Source organism: Antechinus flavipes, chromosome 1 (assembly GCF_016432865.1).
Source record: "Antechinus flavipes isolate AdamAnt ecotype Samford, QLD, Australia chromosome 1, AdamAnt_v2, whole genome shotgun sequence".
NCBI classification, from domain to species: Eukaryota; Metazoa; Chordata; class Mammalia; order Dasyuromorphia; family Dasyuridae; genus Antechinus; species Antechinus flavipes.
In genome coordinates this window covers 288,140,827-288,158,059 of record NC_067398.1, presented here as the reverse complement: position 1 = coordinate 288,158,059, position 17,233 = coordinate 288,140,827, and the positions used below count along the sequence as shown (strand labels likewise).

Sequence of the window (17,233 nt, the reverse complement as noted above, 5' to 3'; positions counted from 1 at the left end):
ATTTGATTTATATCAACCTCCAACAAAATGATTGACTTTTTTTTAAATGCTGAAAATATACAGTAGGTATATAATTTCAGAATCAATTAGGAAATGCTTATTTCATAAAATGTACAGCAATGGAAATGGTACCAGTCCAGAGAAAGTTAATGAAAAGTTCATCATTTCTGGATTATTAAGAGTTATTAGCAGAAATATAAAGTTCATTGTGTATTATTACAAATTATTTGCTTTCATTTGCAATATTTCTTAGGTCTAGAGCTTAAGGACATTTTCATATTGATTTATAAGAATACTTTATAATTTTTATAGAATAGCCCGGTCTTCAATTTTGCATGAAACTAAAGTATTTAAGGCACAAAAAGAAGATCTAATCTAACCTAACCTAACAATCACTAAATATTTATTAAGTGCCTAGTTGGTGCTAAGCACTGGAGGCAATTCTTGTCCTTGAAGCCTACAACCTAATTCTGCTGGAAAATACAGAGTATTAGTTTTCCTAAAAGATCAAAGACTGGGATAGGATTATGGTTACTTAATAACTAATGCATATAATACTTTTTTCAAAGGCTCTTAACAGACATTCTCTTGTTTGATTTTTGTAACAACCATGTGAAGTAAGTGATATTTTTATTCTCATTTTATGGTTAATGAAATGAGGCTGATAATGATTTGTCTATGTCTTACCTGGTAAGTATCTGAAACAATATCTGAACTCAGGTCTTCCTGTTGCTGGGCCATTGCTCTATACATTGCATCAACATTTTAAGAGTCATATAGGAGTAGTGAACAATTTATTTCTAGATAACTACAAACAGATCCCGAGTCTCTTCCTTCCTTTGCTCCTATAAAAGATCTGCTTTTTAGTGCTAGCATAGATTGGCATTTTCAGAGTCTAGTCTAGTAATACTAAAATCATTTCCTAGGGACAACAATATGGACTGTGTAGTAAGTTTTAAAGTAATGTTCAAAAAGCAGAACAATACTTAGTAGCCTATATGGATTCCAAATAACTTCCCTAAAGTATTTTATACACGTTATGAAGGATCATAAAGAAATGGAGTTGTGAAAATACTAATTTTTGAAGGACATAATTGGGAAAAGGAAAAATGGTTGGGGGTGGTTTATATATTTTTAAAAAATTAATTTGAGGAGTTAAAAAAAGTACTGTGGCAAATGAGATTTCAGTTGTAATCATGGAAATTAGAAATCAGTGATTTCCAGCCAAACTTGTACTATCCATTTCATCTGAACCAATTTTTTTTTAACTTTCTCTAAAAATATGATATTTAAATTTCAACAGTTTTATTTTTCTTTGTCCATTTATTGACAGTAATCTCAATAAATGATGATAACAATCGAAGTTTAGGAAGAAGAGGAAAACCAAATGAAATGATTTTAGTAAATCAGAGTTTGAATATTGAGTTAATTCTATTGAGTTAAGAGGTCCTTGGAGTTCAATATTCATTAATGTAGGGTGGGGAAGGATATGTGGGGGACCAAAGGAAGGAATTCTAATAAATTGTCACCTTTCTAGGGGCCCTGGGCCTGGATTTTTAAAACAGCTGAATATGTATTATTTATGTTGACATGCATTTCATACTCTTTTAAGTAAGCAGAGCATTTGTGCAAAGAGTTTTAGTGAAGTTGCTAAGATCACAGCTGATAAACAAAAGAACTAGAACCAAATCTCCCATAACTTCTGTCTCTTGGATCAGAGTAAAATCATATGAATTTCTTTTCTTCTGTCCTATGAAACTGTTCATTGTGTTTATGCCCTGAGAAACTATTTACCTCCTTTGAGTACAAATAATGGAATTCAACAGAAATCATGACACTTAAGCAAACATTTAGCCAGGAACAATGCCATAAAGAAAATTTATAACTTTGAAAACTGCACTAAAGATCATGGTCAGGGCCTTATTTCCTAAAGATCTCAAAAATCTCAAATTCCATGTTAAAATGTCCATAACAGATACTATTACTATTGTTGGTATTATTATTGGTAATAATTCATATTTAGAGTGCACTAAAAAATTCTGAGGAACATAGTAATAGTTATTTTCCCTTTTATGGTAGAAAAAACATGCTGAATGAGCCAATTCCAAATTGGAGGGAAGGGGGAATGCAGAGCTAAATGCAAATAATACTTAAGGCCTAAGTATTAGCCATATTTACATCAGAAATCCTTAGTAATTATATAGTTTCAGAAGCATACCCATAATTAGATAAGTGAATTTTTATTATGAAAATATAATTTTTTAGCTTATTAAATTGAACATTGAGCCAACTCAATTAGCTCCATTGAGCGAACTTGTATAAATTGTTCTTACAGTTCAAGAAAATTTGGGTTGTAAAAGAAAACAATTGTTACTGAGATTTTGGATATAACACTTTTTAACTATTAGTTTCAAGAAATCATTTAGCTTCTCAGTGTCCAACACAATTTTCTAACAGTGATATTTGCAGATGAGTTGGTGCAAGGAGTTTCTATGCTATATATCTGAACCACTTACTCAATAAAATCATAGTATTAAAAAATCCTAAATTAGCTTAGAGGTAAAGTTTTTGTCTCAGAACTTATTTCAGAGCCATTTTGTCATATTTATTGTGGTTACTTTAATACAGACAGTATGACTTAAGTGTAGAAAACTGGTCTCACCTCTCATAGACATTTATGATCCTCAGCAAGTCATTTAATTTCTCAGTGCTCCAGGCAACTCCTCAAGACTTGCCAAGAACATGCCAATTGTAAGGGTGGAAGGAGTTTCCTAACCTGGGACTTAATAGAATGATATATTTAGAGCTAGAAGAGACTCCAGGCAGACAGGTTAAGTGACTCTCCCTTAGTCAAAGACAAAATTTGAATTAAGGTCTTTTTGGCTCCAAATCCAGTGCTTAATCACTTTGTGATCCAATAGTCACCTGGACATAATAATCACAGCTTCAGGCCATTTTTCTACTTTAAGAATAGCTGATATTTATGAACTGATTTAATGCTTAAATTATCTCCTTTGATTCTCATAACAATTCTTTTTTTTTTTTAAATTTTATTTTATTTAATAATAACTTCGCATTGACAGAATCCATGTCAGGATAATTTCTACACGACATTATCCCTTGCAATCACTTATGTTTCGTTTTTTTCCCCTCCCTCCCTCCTCCCCCTCCCCCCCAGGATGGCAAGCAGTCCTATATATGCTAAACATGTTGCAGTATATCCTAGATACAATACATATTTGCAGAACCGAAAAATAACAATTCTTTAAAGTAGATTCAACAGGCATTTTACAGATGAGGAAAATGAGACAAAGGGGAAGTGGGGAATTTTGCCCGAGGTCTTTGAAATAGTAAATGTTAGAGGAAGAATTAAAAACCTCTTGTCCTCATTTCCAAGCCTAGCTCTCTTGGCTACTGAACTGCCATTACCTTTACTCAAGAGTTATAAATTGTGTCCTTTTAGCCCTTGATCTGTAGCTCTAAGTTAATAGAAAATTATTATCAATAAAGTCCCAAAGACCAATCAACAAATATTTCCTGAATGCATACAATATGCTATATTCAAAGTTCCATTGAATATGCAAAGAAATATGACTCAGGCCCTCCTGAGTTTTCAAGGATCTTTCTGTCAAATTTGGCAAACAGAATAGATACATTTAAAAGATAAATAAAAAGCTAAAGTAACATGAAAAGTGCTAAGTGGTTGGATAAGAAAGTACAGGCAAGATGAAAATCAAAGATTTGCATCTGGAAGTACCTTTAAGGTATATTAGCACCTCATTGTATAAATGAAAGATCAAATCAACATAGGTATTAAGGTTGTGAGATTCAAATCTAGATCAGAGTACTCTAAATCTAACATTCTTAAAGATTTAACCTATGTTCAAAAAGAAAAGAACCTATGGACTGAAGAGGTCAAATAAACTTTTCTAGAAGAATTGGGGCTTGAACTGGGCTTTAAAAGATTGATAGTATTCAAAATACAGAGAATAAGGGAGAACTTGCAGATAGAAAGAATGATATGAAGAAAGGTAAAGAAATAAGTTATTCATTTGGGTGCAAATTGTTCACTGTCATACTGCCATGTGCCATACTGCCTATGGCATTTTCTTAGCAAAAAGACTGGAGTTGTTTGCCATTCTCTTATCCAGTGGATTAAGGCAAACACGTTAAATGATTTGACCAGAGTCACTGCTGTTAATTATATTTGAAGGCCATATTTGAACTCATCTTCCCTAGCTGCTCTTAAAGAGATAACTAAGTATCAATTCTCCCTGTGCAACAAGAAAACTGTTTGGTTCTGCACACATATATTGTATCTAGGATATACTGCAACCCATTCAACATGTAAAGGACTCTTGCCATTTGGGGGAAGGGGTGGAGGGAGGGAGGATACAGAAAATCGGAACAGAAATGAATGTAAGGGATAATGCTGTAAAAAATTACCCTGGCATGCGTTCTATCAATAAAAAATTATTAAAAAAAAAAAAAAAGAGATAACTAAGTAGAAGGGTTCTTATGGGGATAGTGAATAAAAATGAAATTTGAAGGATCCAATGTATCACATAAGTGATATTTAGGGAGATATACAAGAGTTTTGAATGTCAAATTATAAAGACTCAACTTTGTTCTCTTGGCAGCAGAGAAACAATGTAAGGTTCTACCTCCTTTCTTATCAAATTTATGTTTCCTCTTTCATAATCAATTTATAGGGGGGAAAAAGGCATTTATATTAATTGCCCCCATTTCCTCACCTCCCACTAATTTCTCAGGTTTCTTATTCTGCAACTAGACTGTAACTGCCCTCTTTTAATCGCCTTAATTGCTAAATTCAATGGCATTTTTTTATATCTTCATAATTTATATCTCCAGTTTTTGGCAATATTAATACTATAAGGACTAGAATTTAAGAATACCTTGAAGGAACAAGCTTGGTTATTTTACAGAGCATCTTTTAAGGCAAAGTAAAGAAATTGAATGAAAATCATTCAAAGTAAAATTATAAAAATGTTGCATCTCTTGATATGCCTAGTCTATCTGTGTCTTATCTGTCCTTCCTGATCACTCCATTCCCTCAGCTATTTTTCACAGTAGGGGATCTTGGGGCAGATAGTTGGTGTAGTGGAGAGAGGCTGGCCCTGAAGTCAGTACAACTTGAGTTCAAATCTGACTTCAGACACTTAATACTTCCTAGCTTTGTGACCTTGGGCAAGTCACTTAACTCCGATTGCCTCACAAAAGGGGGAACGGGATTAAAAAAAAAAAAAAAAAACAGTGCTAGATTTTATTTCACTCCCTAGCTATGTGACTACTGATCTGACTCCTTAGATTATCATCACTGTCCCACTTCTCAACTGTGGCTTCAAGGCCACATACTCAACTCTCCTCTTCTTCCAGTGATCTCAATTTCCTTTGGTTTAGTAATGATTTCAATGACTATTTCTTTCGTATCTACATATCCTACCTGTATCTCTTTTCTAAGCTCTAGTATTACATCATCAACTTCCTGATGGATATCTTCCCCTAGTTGACCCATGAACATCTCAAATCCAACATAACTAATCATATATATCCTCCTAATTTCTGTTTCTGTTTAGGACACCAACATATTTCACAACTTTTACTTTACTTCTCATATCCAATCAAAGTCTTGTTAGTTTCTACCTCCACTAATTATCTACTCACATAACTACCACTTCAATTCAATTCCTCATCTCTCCCAACAATCTCCCAAATGATCTTCCTTCTTCCATTCCAGTCTCTCCTCTATTCCATCTCTGAACAGTTGCCAAATTAATCTTCCTAAAACAGGTCTAACTATGATAGAATACCATTCAAAAATCTATGGTGTCCTACTCTTAAGTGTACTTTTAAGCTCTTCACAATGGTTTCAGCTCACCTTTCCAGGCTTATCTAATCTTTCTCCATTACTTGATTTTTCTTCCCCTCTCTTTTCCTTCCTTTCTCTTCTTTTGTGTCTTTGCACAACCTGTCATCTTCATTCTTGGCTAAAGAGCACCTCTCTTTATGAAGACTTTTCTGATCCCCCCTACTCCTATCAAAATCATTATTTTATTTACCTTTATTTGATGGTACTGCAAACTGGGTGTCCACTTCCTTGGCATGCCAGATGAAAGTGGATGTACTGCAATTGCACTGGCAACCCACATGAACGTGAAATATGAAAAAAGGCAATCTGTTAGCTGGCAGTATAACATTTCAGCTCTGAAATCAGAGGACTATGTTCAAACCCTATTTTTTAAGCTCCTTCGAAAGGTAACTAATTTATCCTATCTGGGCACAAATTTCCTTGTTAAAATGAAGACAAACTATTTGGCATCTGAAATCCCTTCCGAGGTTAAATTTGTGATAAAATGATAGTTTAAATTTTTCTTGAGCATTCATAACAAATAACATGGTTATTCAATGTAGCATAAAATAGAGGGGAGCAACAAAGGGAGAAAAAAATCAAGCATTGGGACTAGTTTGATAGATGGTCATTTCAGGAGTCTAGGTACAAGGTGATAAGAGCCTGAAATGAATGGAAAATGCCATCCCACTTTACACTTCTTTTTAGGCATTTTTGTCTTTGAAATTCTTATTCATGTAGATTCTTAAGTTGCCACTGTCAAGACTAAAGAACATTGTGATTATAGCAGAATAAATAATGTAGGTTGTGAGAGAAAAGAGCACTTTAGTAAAATGTATCTTTTGCAAATATATATACAAGATATGTAATTTAAAATAAGCACCTATAAATGAATAAGAGGACAAAAGCATTTTTGTGAAGAAAAAATGTTTTCAAGATTTTTTATTTGCATGTTTTTACAATTCTATGAGACGATACTTCTTGATGTCCTAAGTTGGTATTAGTTACCAAATGAAGGATTTGGATTAGATGGTTCCTATTGTCCCTTTCAATTCTAAATATCTGATTCTATGACACTTTTCTTTGGTACTATGGGCACCAGAGCTTAGCACAGTTTCTATGTGTCAGGAGCTCTATAAGTAGGTATTAGATTGCATTGAATAGAATAGAATTGAGTTGGATTGATTCAATTGGATTGAAACATGAACATATGACAGCCCAAGGCATTTTTAGAGGAACATGAGTTATAGCTTTGCTGAGCAAAAAAAGTCATTGGTTCAGTGGATATAGCTATAAAATAGATGATCAGAGCTATTTGACTTCCAGCAGTTAAACTGTGAATAAGTAGTGAATACTCCTTTATCTCCTGAAAACCACAAAATAGCACCCCAAAACAAGTCTTGAAATGGCAGAATCAGCAGGGAAATAGGATGAAACAATCTTAGTACAGGAAACATGGAGCATTAGCAGAAGGAGGGGGCAAAGAGAGGAAGATCTCCAGTGAGCCAGCAAGGAGCAAGACCCACTTTAACAAATCAGCAAAAGATCCTGAGCCTTGAGTAGTGAAACAGGAGAATGCCAACATCCCCTCCCCCAACCCCTACATACCTTGACAAAACCAGGGAAAACTTTGGATTGTGGCTGCAGGAACCATCACCTGCTCCAGATAACTCTGGCCAAACATGAATTCTCCAGAGATCAGACCACTACTTGCTTTAATGTAGCTCTGGGAAAACACAGAAACATGCCACCTGGCCAGAGCACATGCCAGATACCAACTCTAGCACCCCAGATCAGCACAAGGTAAGCTTTCAGAGTAAGCTTCCAGACTCCTACAGCGCCTCAGTCCCTCAGCCAGCACCAGACCTGAAGATCTCCTATTAGCCTCATGACAACATCAAAGCAGCACCAGGTAAAGCGCCAAGGTCTGTAGCCACTGGCACAAGATGTCTAAGCTGGAACTTCTTTTACCTGTAGAGTTTTAAAAGAAAGAAGAAAAATTCCCATCCTCCCAAAAAAGAGAGAGATGAGCAAAAAACAAGGGGAAAAAAAGAATTTGGCATAGAAAGTTATTGTGGTAACAGGGAAGAACAATACACAAAATTAGAAGAAGACAACAATATCAAACATCTATGGGCAACCCCTTCCACCCCGAAAGCTAAGCAAGAAGTGGTCCCAAACATAGAAAGAACTCAGGAAACAGTTCAAAATGGAGCTTAAAAATCATAAAAGAAGTAGAAGAAAGCTTAGGGAAAAAATGAGAGTGATGAAAAAAGAGTCAACAGCTTTGGAAACTTGCTTAAAAGGTAGAATTGGCCAAATGGAAAAGAAAGTACAAAAGCTAATTGAAAACATCTTAAAAGTTAGAATTGAGCAAGTGAAAGTTAATTTTTTTTGGTACTCTTAATTTTTTATTTTTATTTATTTATTTAGTTTTTTGCTGAGGCAATTGGGATTAAATGATTTGCTCAGGGTCACACGGCTAGAAGGTGCTAAATATTTGAATCTAGATTTAAACTCAGGTCCTCTTGACTTCAGGGCTGGTGCTCTATCCATTGCACCCAACCAGCTATCCCGGTACATGCTAATTATATAATAGCTAATTTTGAGTACATCTTTTTGACATTAAGAATCAATCAGATATGGAAGTGGATCTCTTTGACAAAGAGAAGATCTAACTCAGTTTCAATTGATCAATGATGGACAGAAGCAGCTACATCCAAAGAAAGAACATTGGGAAATCAATGTCAACTGTTTGCATGTTTGCTTTTTTCTTCCCGAGTTATTTTTACCTTCTGGATCCAATTCTTCCTGTGCAACAAGAAAACTGTTTGGTTCTGTACACATATATAGTATCTAGGATATACTATGATATATTTAACATGTAGAAGATTGCTTGCCATCTGGGGGAGGGGGTGAAGGGAGGGAGGGGAAAAATCGGAACAGAAGTGAGTGCAAGGGATAATGTTGTAAAAAATTACCCTAGCATGGGTTCTGTCAATAAAAAGTTATAATTATTTTAAAAAACAAATAAATAAATAATCCCTCAAAAAAAAAAAAAAAAAGAATCAGATAAATTCAAAAGAATGAAAAAGGGGTAGAAAAAGTAAAATATCTCATTGGAAAAACAACAGACCTGGAAAACAGATCCAAGAGAACAATATTAGAATAATTGAACTACCTGAAAACTATAATCAAAAGAAAACTTGAACAACATCTTTCAAGTAGTTATCAAGGAAAACTGCCCTGATATTCTAGAGCTAGAGGGTAAAATAGAAATGGAAAGAGATCACAAAATGAAAACTCTAAGGAGCATAACAAAATTTCACATCAAGAAAAAGTACTACAAGTATCCAGGAAGAAACCAAATATTGGGGAATCAGAATCAGGATTACAGAAGACCTAGCAGCTGCAACATTAAAAGACATGGAACATGACATTCCAGAAGACAAAAGAGTAACTTAGTCTACAACCAAGGATCATTTCCCTGGCAGTATTCAAAGATAATTCTTTAATAGGGGAAATGGTCATTTAATGAAATAGAAGGATTTCAGGTTTTCATAAGGAGATTAGAGTAAATAAAAAATTTGGCCCCCCAATATCAATATCTAAGAGAAGCATAAACAGATAAAAAAGGGAAAGAAAACATAAGGGATTCAGTAGAGTTTAAATTGTTTACATTGATACATGGAAAAACGAAATGTGTAATTCTTAATAATTGAATCACTAATTGTTCTTCATTTTCAAAGATTACAACTAGAAGAAATATATGTAGACAGGGCACAAGTATAAGAATTAGAGGGAATTAATAAAATGAATTTTTAAAAAATTAAGAGATAAGAAAGAGTAGTACACAGGGTGCAAAGGAAGGCAAAAGTAAATCATTTTCACATGAAGATGTATGAAAGACTAGCCAAGTAGAAAGGAAGAGGGGGGTGGGAACAATAAACATTGCTTGAACCTTACTCTCATCTGTATTGGTTCAAAGAGGGGATAATATAAACAATCAAATATGGAACTCTATCTTCCCTAATAGAGAAGTAGGAGAAGAGGAAATTAAGTAAAGGGGATAGAGGGTGTAGAAATGGGACTGATAGAAGGGAGGACAGATCAAAGACAGTGGTAAATAAGAGCAAAACACTGGTTAACAGGGGAAAGGTGAAAGAAGAGCAAAGATAAATAGGAGGAAGAATAGAATAAGAGGTAATACACAGTAATGATAGGTGAATCAAAGTGGGATGAACTCTCCCATAAAAACAAGAGGATAGCAGAGAGAATCAAAAAACAACCCTACAATATGTTATTTACAAGATGAGCAAAGGTATGGAGCTAGAGCAGAATCTATTATGCTTCAGCTGAAGTAAAAAAAAAAAAAAGTAGGGCTAGCAATTCTGATCTTAGACAAAGCAAAAATAGGCCTAATTAAATAAGATAAAGAAGGAAACTACTAAAAAATACTATAGAAAATGAAACAGCATTTCTTAAGAAGTTAAGTGAATTACAGGAAGAAATAGATGGCAAAACCATGGTAGGTTGAACATCTCCAGTGTTGCCTCTCAAAACTTAATAAATCCCACCAAAAAATAAGAAAGTAAAGAGGTAAATTGAATATTAGAAAAATTAGATATGATAAATCTTTGGAGAAAATGGAATGGTAACAGAAAGGGGTATAATTGTTTTTAAGCAGCATATGGTACCTACACAAAATAGACCATATAATATGGCATTAAAAAAATCAAAAGTAGAAAGGCAGAAAATCAGTACCATTTTCAGATCATAAGGCAACAAAAATTATGTTCAACAAAGGGCAGTGGAAAGATAGATTAAAACTAATGAAACTGATTTTGTTAAAGAGAATTACAATAGTGAGATAACAAACCAAAATCCATGGGATGCAGCCAAAGCTTAGGGAAATTTTTTCTCTCTGAACCCTTATATCAACAAAATGGAAAAAAGAACAGATCAATGCAACTGAAAGAACGTGAAAAAGAACAAATTGAAAATAGCCAATTGTAGAGAGCCAGAACTCTGCAGAAGTATACTTGAAACAAGTGGAATTGATGAGATGATTGTTCTCTAGTTCACATATATACTTAGTCCTCACTATGGTGATGTAATGGTTCTCTGTTCACATAATCAGTAGGCTGTATTGATGTAATTACAATAAGGTATATAAGGCTAACAAGGACTGGAAGAGAGACATTCTATCTTTGACTATTCTTGTGGTGGTTCTCCTGCCTCCTGCATGATGGGGGAGGACTGGCAGACTGTTGGAAGAAACTGGGGACAGTCAGTTAGACTGTGAGTCAGGCTGCTGGAAGAGACTGTGGAGCAGATTGTTTCAGACTGGTGTAAAGGTCTAAAACTCTGAATAGGTGCACTGGAATCAGACAACCAAGCACTTAAGGTTAATTACCTATTGGACAATATTAGCATATGCTTGGAAAATGGCCTTTCTCACTAGTCCGTGTTAGCTTGATCTTTTGGTGTATACAGGTAATCGTAAGAGGGATTAGGGGATGTAGTAAGACAATTCAGAGTCACTTTGGCCATGGACAAAGAGAAGGGAGGTTGTGGAGAGCTTGTGTCCATCCCCTTCAGTTCTCCCCCTAAAGACCAAGAATAAAGATCAAGGACTGTTGCTTATCTTGACTCTGGCTGATTCTAAGGCATCCAGGGTGCTAACCTGGACTTCACAGACTGGGAGGCTGAAGGAGACAATAAAGATTTTGGACTTTATTCCTGACTATTCTTGTGGTGGTTATTCTGCAGAAACCAAGGCTGGTCCCAAGGCCCTTCAGAAAGCTAGCTCAGACATTACAGCCAATTGAGCACCTAAGTGGAAATACTGAAAATCAAAGGTGAGAATAATAGACTAAAAGTTAAAAAAACAAGACTGTTGAACTAATAAATAATTTAGGAGCAAGTTTTGGGGGGAAGGGAGGAGAAAGTAAAATAGACAAGCCATTTAACCAATAGCTTGATTGGATTAACCAATTTTGATTGAAAAATAAGAAAGAAAAATAATCAGTATTCCCCCCCCCAAAAGATGACAAAGGTGAAATCACCACCAGTGAATAAAAAATTAAAGCAATCATTACAAAATATTTTGCCCAATTACATGTCAAGAAATCTGATAATCTGAATGAAATTTATGAATATTTGTGAAAATGTAAATTATCTAGATTAACAGATCAGGAAATAGAAACCCTAAATAATCCTATCTTAGAAAAGAAATTTAACAAGCCATTAACAACTCCCTAGGAAAAAATCTTCAGGGCCCAAAGAGTTCACAAGCCAATTCTACCAAACTTTTAAAGAACAATTAATTCCAATACTGTATAAACTATTTGCTAATCTGATTTACTTATTCAGTACCACACCAAACTAATAAAAACTAACCCTCCCCCCCCCCCCAAAAAAAAAGTCTGATAGAGCTGGAAAAAAATAATGAACTTTATCTGGAAGAATAAAAGGTCAAAAATATCAAGGGGACCAATTTTTTAAAAGTTGGCTAGATCTCAAACTATATAATAAAGTAATAATCATTTGGTACTGGCTAAGAAATAGAATGATGCATCAGTGGAATAGATTTGGTACACAAGACATAGTAGATATCAATGACAAAAGTAACCTAGTATTTGGTAAACCCACAGACCCCAGAGTTTGGAATAAGAACTTACTTTGTGACAAAAACTGCTGGGAAAACTAAAATAACAGGGCAAAAACTTGGTGTAGACGAGCATCTCACCCCACATATCAACTTGAAGTCAAAATGGGTGCATGATTTAGATATAAATATGAATAGATACCATAAGCAAATTGGAAAACAAATAATAGTTTACCGGTAAAATCTGTGGAGAAGAGAATTTATTTAATAGAAATTTAACAGAAAATAGAGAACATTATGAAATGCAAAATGGATAACTTTGGTTACATTAAATTAAAATTTTTGCATAGAGCAAAACCATTGCATCCAAGATTATAAGAGAAGCAGAAAGCTAGGAAACAATCTTTACAGCAAGGTCTCTGATAAAGATCTCATTTCTCCAATGCATGGTGAACTGAGTCAAATTTATAAGAATACAAGTCATTCCCCAATAGAAAAATAGTCAAAGGATATAAAGACAGTTTTCAGATGAAGAAATCAAAAGTATCTGTAGGCATATGAAGAAAAGCTCTAAACCAATTTTGATCAGAAAAATGCAAATTGAAATATCTCTGAGATACCACCTAACATCTATCAGATTGGCCAATAAAGCAAAACGGGAAATGATAAATGTACAGATCGTCAGAAAATTAGGTCACTGATGTTGGTGGAGTTGTGAACTGATTCTACCATTCAAGAGAGTAATTTAGAACTCTGCCCAAAGGCTAATCAAATTGTGCATATCCTTTAACTCAGTAAAACCATTACTAAGGAAAAAGAGCTAGATGTGCAAAAATGTTTATAATAACCCTTTATGTAGTAGTAAAGTACTGGAAAGAAGGGATATCCATGAATTGGGAAATGGATGAACAAGCTATGATATGAAAATAATGGAATTATATATATGTATATATGTGTGTGTGTGTGTGTGTGTGTGTTTAAAAAAAAAAAAAAAGATGAACAGGCAGGTTTCAGAAAAACCTGGAAAAACTTGCATAAACCCTATGCAAAGTGAAATGAACAACACCAGGAAAACATTGTACACAATTTTGTTTCATGATCAGCTATGACTGACTCAGCTCTTCTCATCAACACAACGATTTCAGACAAGTACAGAGAAAAATACTATTTGTAACCAGATTAAAAAAAGATGAATTTAAAATGCTGATCAAAGCATATTTTTTCACATGCTTTATTTTTTCCCATTCTTTTCCCTCCTTGGATGTTTCTTTACAACTGTGACTAATGTGGAAATGTTTCACATGATAGCACATGCATAAACTAAATCAAACTGCATACTGTCTTTGGAAGATAGTAGAAAGGAGAGAAGGAGGGGAAAAACTTTGGAATTCAAAATCTTGTAAAAATTAATACTAAATATCTTCATTACATGTAATTGAGGAAAATACTATTTTTTTTTAAAGGGCCAGAAAAGAGACACTCCTGCCCCTCCCCACCTAGGACTGATCTAATCAGCTGCAAACAGCCACAGCAGCTGCTGCTGCAACATAATTACAAACTTGGAAGCCCAGCTCCTCAAAGTTATGGAGGAAAACTCTTTAAATCAGGCTTCTTTTGCCATGAACATGAACTCTCCTGACAAGCAAGAGTCAGTGTGTGTGTTTGGAACAGAAGACTTTGGAAGATCACTAGACAATAAGATGTTCTAATGTGGCTACTCTGTGGTCTTTGGAAGCTGAAATCCTGAGCTGTCCAGTCTGCACCACAAAGAAATTGAGTCTTGAGCCATGCAGAAGCTGCCCAGAGGTCTGATATTATAATTAAAACAATCCACAGGGATCATTATAATTTTCTTTCAAAGTTAGCTGAGAAACTCCAAGGAAAAATATTGGTAGACAACAGCAACAACCTTAAAATTAATCAGTATCCTGAATCCAGTGCAGAATATCTTGCTGAATTGGTGCCAGGAGCTAAAGTCGTGAAAGCATTTAATACAATCTCAGCCTGGGTTCTCCAATCAGGAAACCTGGATGCAAGCAGGCAGGTATTTGTATGTAGAGATGACAAGGAATCTAAGCAGAGAGTGATGAACATCAGCTGTACCCTTGGTCTTACTTTACTGGATCACAGATCTCTCATGGCAGCCAAAGAGTTTGAAAACTATTCTCTGCAGCTCTTTCCAATGTGGAAGTTCTCTCTATACCTCTCTGGGGCCTTATGTAATTTCTATTTTATTTATTGTGTTTTAAGAGAAATCATCTACCCCTATGTTTATGAAAACAAAGACAACACTTTTTTCTGGGCCATAGCTCTCACTCTTCTTGCCCTGGTTTGTCTCCCTGGCATCATTGCAGCCATTCTGCAGTTGTACCGAATCACCAAATATAGTCATTTCCCAAACTGGCTTGACCACAGGATGCTTTGCAGAAAACAACTTGGACTTGTGGCATTGGCTTTTGCCTTTCTCCATGGGCTGTACACACTTGTGATACACATCTGCTATCATGTGAGATGGAAAATGTGTGTGCTGTACTTAAGAGCAGTGTCAGGTAACCAAGTTTGGACTGGAAAAATCGAAATTCTCTCCAGTTGACCATGGCTGACTGATGGCAAGGAAGTGATTTCCAAAAAGAAAAATAAAAAAAAAATCCCAGTATGCCCAGGGATGAGTAGGAATCATGGAGCCAGGCATCAGTTGTGATAAAAGGATCGATTTTGTTGGATTTTATCTGATTATTTGCTATTAAAATTAAAACTGGGGACTAGATAACATTATTCTAGAGACCTGGAAGATCAAAGAATAAATTACAAAAATGGAAAATTTCATTAAAGAAAATCCTAATTATGAAATAACATCAAAATTTATGGGATGCAACAAAAGCAGTTCTTAGTGGGAAATGTATATAACTAAAAGCTTTCAACAAAGGAGAGAAATAATGAATCAGTGAAGTAGCAACAACAAAAACAAACACTTGAAAAACAAATTTAAAATCTTCAGTGAAGCAACAAAATAGAGATGAATAAAACAAAATAGAGATGAGTAAAAGACAAATTGATGAGTGAAATTTGAAGCTGGATTTTTTTAGATAATTAACATAGAAAAGAAAAAAAGAAAATTAAATAGTTATCAAAAATGAAGAACATGAGAATTAAAAGTAATATGGAGAGGATATCAAGAAAGTTACAAAAATTATTTTGCCTAGTTATATAACTAGCATATGCTAACAAAGCTGGCAATTTTAAGGAATTGGATGGATGCTAAGAAAAATGTTAATGCCCAGATTAATTAAAGAAGTAGATTATTTGCATAACCAAATACCAGAAATGGAAACTAAATAAGCCATAAATGGACTCCCAAAGGAAAAGAAATAACTCCAGCAATTATGTAGCTTCACACATAAATTCTATCATTCAATGAACAATTACTTCCAATATTGCTTAGACTTTCCAATAATGAGAAAAGAAAACATGGTTCATATCTCTAAGATTCAAATACAGTTTTGATACCTAGAAAAAATACTGTATGATCAAATTGAGTTTATATAGGGCAGCTAAGTAGTGCAGGGGAAAGAGCACTGAATGCAAAGTGAGGAAGACTCCTCTTGAGTTCAAATTCAGCTTCTTGCTGGCTTACTAAAGATGTGACTTGGGTAAGGCACTTACACCTCATTTGTATTTGTAAAACAAGCTAGAGAAGGAAATGACAAATGACTCCAGTATTTTACTCAAGAAAATCCCTAATGGGTTCACAAAGAGTTCACATCAATGAAATGGCTGAACAGTAACAAAAAGATTGGTTCAAAATAAGGAAGATTTATAAATACATAGCAAATCATTGCAGTAACATAAAAATCAAAACCATGTGATTATATTAATTCAAGGCTATTAACAAAATCTTGCACCCAATTCTATTAAAAATTATACAAAGCTTAGGAAAATTGGACTTTCTCTTATTTTAGTAAATAATATGTATCTAAATCTAAAAACTATCTATCATTATATGTTGCAGAAAGCTTAAAGGTCTTTTCAATAAAGTCAAGGTTAAAGCACAAATATTCTCATCACCTCTTAGAAAAACCAGAAGTAGCAATAAAAATTGAAAGATAAATCAAGGCAAAAGTAATAGACACAGAGGGAAAAAATAGGTAACTTTTTGTAGATGATATGATGATTTCCTTGGAAACTAAATAGACAACCAGAACTTCTTGTCTCACATCTCCAAAGAAGTATATAACAATTCCACATTACTTTCAAAGCTATCCTAATTTTTTGTGCTTCCTTCCGAACTTCTTTCAGTTTCCTTCTGTGCATTAAAAAATGTTTCAGTGGCTTTTATTTTTTTTTTTTGGTGGGGGGGGGGGGGAAGGGGAGAAAACATCACCATTGCTAATCCCCTATTTCTTCAATAAAGACAGAAAAAAAAATCCTAGTTAAGAAATAATTGTTTTCTTAAAACAAATCCACACACAGCTCTCTCTCAAAAAGTTTCTTTTTCTATTATTTTCCTTTAAAACTTATTAAAGAGAAAACGATACATTCTTCATTACTATTTTTATGAATCATTCTACAAAGTTGTAGTGGTGCTGGAGAATGTGTGGGAATAGCCATCCATACCAAGAACCATGTGCTAGATTTCCCCTGGAAACTTTGGGAGAGTCATGCTGCATATCTAATTCAACACTGAAAAGATTTGAGCTTAGAGATGATAAATCAATTCCCTTCTTTGGCCACTAAGCAAGAAGCACAAATGGTTC

General features: G+C 34.4%; 1 pseudogene; it reads left to right on the top strand.

The window, feature by feature from the left end:
* Positions 1 to 16: 16 nt before the first annotated feature.
* LOC127538505 (metalloreductase STEAP4-like) lies at positions 17 to 16,171 on the top strand (annotated as a pseudogene).
* The last annotated feature ends 1,062 nt before the right edge of the window (positions 16,172 to 17,233 follow it).